Consider the following 6,000-nt stretch of genomic DNA (forward strand, 5'->3'; position numbering starts at 1 on the left):
ACTTGTTAGTGATGGCCCATTAGAGACCGGTTTGCTGCTGCTCATTTTTGTCAGAGTAAGACAGCCCTGTTTTGACCATAATGCGTCTTTGCCACAGTCAGGCTGCCCAAGATGCTATCACTCACTTAGAGTGGGACTTTTGCTTTATTAAGAATGGTAAGCAATGGAGGATCTGTAACTCTTTACTCATGTGGCCTAGAGAAAGTGGGGGAGTGGCCTGCCCGAATATCCTCAAGAACTATTGGGCCGCCCACTTACAATTCATCTCTCAGTGGTTGGTCTACGAGAGTGAGAAACACTGGTTCCATATGGATCAGTCTGATGGCCTCTCTGGGTTCTAGTAATGCTACACAAGAATGCTCGACTGAGCAGCACCTATGTAGCTACCCTCATTTGGACTGGACTCAACATATAAGACCGATTGGGATTCAGTAAGGGGGTTACTAGCCGAGGACTGTGGGAAACGACCAACAGGAAAGGGGGGGGACAAGATTAGGCAGCCAACTGGGACTGTGGAATAGGGGTTTGTATATAACAGTTCAGTGTCGGGTCGCAAAAAGGTACTCACAGGCAGGGGCGGGGGACAGGGGCAGACGGGAGACGCACACATGCAGGCAGCAGCAGTATGCCTCTGTCTCCCACTGACGTCAGGCGGACTCGCACGGATAGGCAGACAGACACAGTTAGAACACCGGACATACCGGTTAAGTGCTGCAGCAGCCTCTATGTCGGAGAGACCTGCCAGAGGAGCTGCCCCTGGTGACCCTGCGCCCAGGCTGAGTGCAGGCACAGGGTAGGAGAGCCATGTCCCCATAGGCACTCACTAAGCCCAGACGGTTTTTGCGCCGGATGAGGTGCCCGAGCCCGGAGGCTCTCCCTAATTACCGTCCCATAGCTCTTTTTGTGGGAGAACAGGAGAGATCTCACTGCTAGTGTGAGGGTGTGGGGGTGTGGGTACCTTCCCCTCTTCTTAGGAGCATACCTTTTGGGGGCATTCGCTAGTGGCTTGCAGGATGGGGAAGAAACCTCGACGGAAGTCCCGTTCTTGCCAAGCTGTTCTTGACCATAATCATTGTTGTAAGTGGGCCGTTGGCCCAGTAACAAAGGCATTGGGTACAGATTACTACAAGGTATGTAGTATGAGCACATGTGCGCAATAACTACATGTGTACTTCAGTTGTGGGTGATGGGTGATTCCCATGCCAGCTGCATTACGTGCTTCATTTTCCAAGATTGAGGTATTTTGTGCATTCTGTGAGCAGGAGCCGAGATTACTATTTTAGAGGCTGCATGTTATGCACAACGCTGTTTCCTTGGTGATGTTTCACATGACATGTACAATGTGAGATTATTTCTTTTTAGTTGTACTATGATGGTCTGACAATTGCCGGTTTGGCAAAGTATTACTGATAAATGTTGCTATGGTCTACAGTTTATGTGCAATACAGTTTATTTTTGTATACTCTGTTGTGAAGTCTCTTTTTGTAGTGTATTAATTGTGCCACTGGGTTGTGTGTGTTGTGCAAACGTTTTGAACATTGATAAGCTACCAAGGGGGTGAGCAGGGGTTATCTTAGGTGTGTAGTCCCTTGGCCTTACTACAGTGGTGGTTACTGCCTGGCTTAGGTGTCTACCCTAGCCAACCAGGAGCCCCATTTCTAACAGGGAGCAAACACCAAGTTCACTCCCAGCAGGTGGAAGATTTAAAAATGATCATGCCCGCTGGGAGCTGACTTTTTAACTGTTTCCCTGCTGCAGGGAAACAGATCAAAATACTGCTTCCTCTCACAGGGAGAGCAGCATTAGTGGCTCCTCCCTGTGGGCAGGAGCGATGCTGGTTCTCGCTATATGCACGGAGCGGGCTGGGGCTAAGGGGCCTTGGGCCTTCCCTTGTTGTGCCTAACGAGAGTGTGATGGGTGCACTGAGTGAGCACCACACATAAATTCTATCTATATCTGACTCGTGAGGGATAAATACAGAAGCTTTTAGTCTACAATAATATATTAATTAGTATTGGACTTCTGGCATTCTTCACCACATCTCTTTGTACTTATTTCATTGATGCCAAACTCTTCTAAGTAGTGAAATAAAAAAATTGTTTTTAATCAGCTAATACCATTCACATGACATGATTATGGAAACATACAATACAAAACAAACATTCTGAGACAAATATTACAAAACACACTGTCCTTATATCAATACATTTCAAGATCCACGGGCACCATAATGAAGTATTTCTCATTAGGTTCATCTTTAAGGTAGTCCATTTTTTAAACCAATTGTCTAATGCCCAAATATCTCACACTTCATGTGATTCGGCTGGTAACCTCAGTATTCTCAAATCCTTTACCATTTGTTATGGACTCCTTATAGAAAAGGAAGTAAACAGGTTTCTGCCTGTCCACTTCCGGTCTCCTCAGGACTGTATAAGGAGTGTATTGTTTTTAATCTCCGAAAACTTAATTGGGTGGACGCTCACCCTCAAAAGCCGTCGGGGAAAGACCTGCAAGGATCTCACCAGGGTAAGTACAGTCCTCTTTGTGATGTCAATTAGCAGACTGCACTGAATTTGTCTGGTGGCTTACGTCCAACCCAAAGCGGCTGTGTGTCTTCCTTATTGTTGGTGTCTACGTAGTCCGTCTCAGTCATAAGGGTGGCATCCCTCTCTTCCAAGAGCACCCACTTTTTACAGATGTGGGCTCCGGAGGATGGATTTCCCAGGGCCGATAGGGCTCGGGGAGTGAGGGACCCATTCTATTTTAACATAGACCCTGGGGGATGGTAGGCTTGGAGAGAGGGACCATGTGCCCCCTTCCCCTTTATTGAAATCAGTGTCCCTGGTGTATGGGGCCTCAGTGGCCTAACAAGGCTCAGGGAGGAGGGCTGTGTGGCCATCCACCCCTTTATTTCAATGAGTGGTCCTGGGGGATGGAGTCACCAGAGCCTAACAAGGCTCAGGGCTGGGGGGCGCGTGGCCTCCATCCCCTTTTTAGTATGACCCTGGGGTCCCCACGGGCTAACCAGGCTTGGGGAGGAGGTGATGTTGGTCCCTCTCTCCTTTATTAAAATGAGTGGCTCTGGGGGATGGAGTCCCTGTAACGAGGAGCTCGGAGCGCCGTTGTGCAGCCCCACTCCCCTTTACTTGGGATGGGGTCCCCAGGCCATAGCAAGGCTCTGGGAGAGGGGCCACGTGGCCCTCTCCACTTTAAAATAAATAAGGCCCTGGGGAATGGGGTTCCAAGGGACTAATGAGGCTCAGACAGGCCCCCCACCCTTTAAGATATATATATATATATATATATATATATATATATATATATATATATATAAATATATATATATATATATATATATATATAGCCCTATGGGATTGAGCCCCCAGGCCCATAAGAGGAAGTCGGAGGAGGGCTGCATGGCTGCCTTTGTTTAAAAAAAAAAAAAAGCACTGGAGCACGGTGTCTCCAGGATCAGAATAGGTTTGGAGATGGGGGCCGCGTGCCCCCTCCTCCCCTTTTAAAAAACAAAAGGCCATGGTGATTGGGTCCCCAGGGCCAAGCCTTGTGGTCAACCCCCAGCTGCTGCACATGACCAAAAGCCATGTGCAGTGTGAGGTTGGCTGAGTTCGGGGTGGGGGGGGGCTAGAAGTGGAGTGGCCAACCCTCCAATGTGCACGGCAGGTGGAAGGCTGTGTACAGCATAGGGTTGGCTTCATGTGGGGCGTGGCCACAGAGCTTGGCCTCAGGGGAGGCCAAACGCCCGATGTGCACTACTAACGGCCCTGCACTGTGCGGGGTTGGATGCTTTATGGGTGTCCTGTAACATATTTTTTTTACATCTTAAATGACACAATTAATGATTTCACTGATGACATCACTGATGACATCATCCAAGCTTCTTTTGTACTCATTGTTCTATAAACGGGTATACCGTTAGAGCTATGGCAGTAAGTGCAAATTAGCTTGGAATAATATGAAGCGTCTTTACTACTATCATAAATGCAACCCACATAGTTAAAGCAAGCTAGCTAACAAGCTTTGTTGTTGAGGTTGATAGGCAGAAACATGTCGATCTCCTTAGAGATCTGTATGGACAGGCCCAAAATCTTCCAATCTTGCCTTGCTTTTTAATCCTGGCATAGGACCACACCAATACAATCAGCAGCATACTCTGTAGTCAGTTTTATCAGTTTTTTGTTCACACTTTGCACCCCTCACTACACTCTGCTCATCAAGCTAAGATTGACATACCTATTAATACATTTGCAGAGTTCCCCCCCACCAGAGAGGGGTTTGAAGCATTCACGTGACCAGGTTTCACGCTGCGAGGAGGTTCCCTATACTGATGCATGCTACCTTTTGTGTGAATGAGGAAATTCGTCTTTTAAAGAATATCTTTTAGGAAGCTAGGCTCAGCATATTTCCATTTCTCACTTTTGTAGTTCTAATTCTGTGATAGACCCGGGGGTTCTTTAGTGATAAATCAAAAGTCAACTGCCACCTGCACACAGATTTACTCTTCAATAAAAAGATTTGTAACATGTTCAATACAACTAAACACCTACGGTGCATTAGGAGCACATGTTTTGTAAACACCTATACTGATTAACTGGACATAAACTGTACAAAATTAGGTAGAAATGTTATATGGTACTTACACACCACTACATAAACTATGAAACAAACTAACACACTCATTGGATGATGTCATGAGTGATGTCATCAATGATGTCATTGAGCATGTCATGAGTGATGTCATATGTGAGGTCATAAGCAGTGCATAGTGGGACGCAAGTAGCTATAACTGGTTAATTTCTGTGCTGTTTATTTCAAAACATTAATTTTGTCAAAATCAAATTCACCTAACTATAACGTTACTTTATTCTTTGTTTTTTTTCCAGTGAATATAACCTCGGGGTCGCTACTAGGTAGTTATAGTTAGGATACAGTTTCTATAGAAAAAAACGTTTTTTGTTTTGCTTCTAACTTTGTCGCCGTTCGATGAATCTTCAAAACAATTCCCCCAAAATATGATGCTCACTTCCGTGTCTGTCTGGAAAGTTTTGGGGTGATCCATCAAGCAAGGGATGAGAAGGGGGGGGCGCTTTTTCCCCATGCATTTTTCCGTAGGGATTTTGAACAGGAATAGCATCTGAACCACTGGACGGAATTATGCCAAATTTGGCAGAAAAGTAGCTGTTGGTCCAGAAAGCAACTTTTTTTTTATTTGGTATAAATCTGTTCAGTAGTTTTTGAGAACTTAAAGAAAAAACAAATTGTATATATAGTGACATCAAGGCTCTGCGAATCCGATCTCATGCTGAGATTTCATTAGCTGCCAACACTTCAACAAAGAAGTGTTGGCAGACATCTTGGGACTCAAAAAGATAAATAATCGAAAAGGGGCCAGGGTTGGGACACCCTGACCCCTTAGCTCTGGTGCTGGGGTCCGAGAGGACCCACCCGAGCAAAAAAGCATTTTTTTAAAATTATCGGCGAGAGATGTGGCAGATCTACCGAAAATTTGAAAAAACAAACATGGGTTCCTGCGCTTGTTTAAATGCAGGCCCGAGGTGGGTCAAGTCCCTGGAGGCAGTGAAATATTGAATGCGGGGGGCTGCCTGGTGCCCCTGCAGCCCAGGGACCGCCATCTCCCTGGGGCCAAACTCATCATATGTGCGAGTGCCATATGGCCCCAGGGACTGCCAACTCCCCGGGACTTTAAACTAAATAAATGCAGGGGCGCGCGCGACCTCCTCCCCTACAGCCCTGGGGACCGCCACCTCGCTGGGGCTTTAAACTAAATCAATGCAGGGGGCTGGCCTGCACCCCGCTGCCCCAAGCACCGCCACCTCCCCGGGGCCAAAAGAAATCTGTGTACAGGGGAGCCATCTGGCCCCCAGCAGCAACAGGGACCATCACCTCCCCAGGGCCATTCAAATTATGAGTGGGGGGGCGCCTGGCCCCTCTGCAGCCCTGGGGACTGTCACCTCCCAGGGG

The sequence above is a fragment of the Pleurodeles waltl genome, chromosome 3_1 (assembly GCF_031143425.1).
Source record: "Pleurodeles waltl isolate 20211129_DDA chromosome 3_1, aPleWal1.hap1.20221129, whole genome shotgun sequence".
NCBI classification, from domain to species: domain Eukaryota; kingdom Metazoa; phylum Chordata; class Amphibia; order Caudata; family Salamandridae; genus Pleurodeles; species Pleurodeles waltl.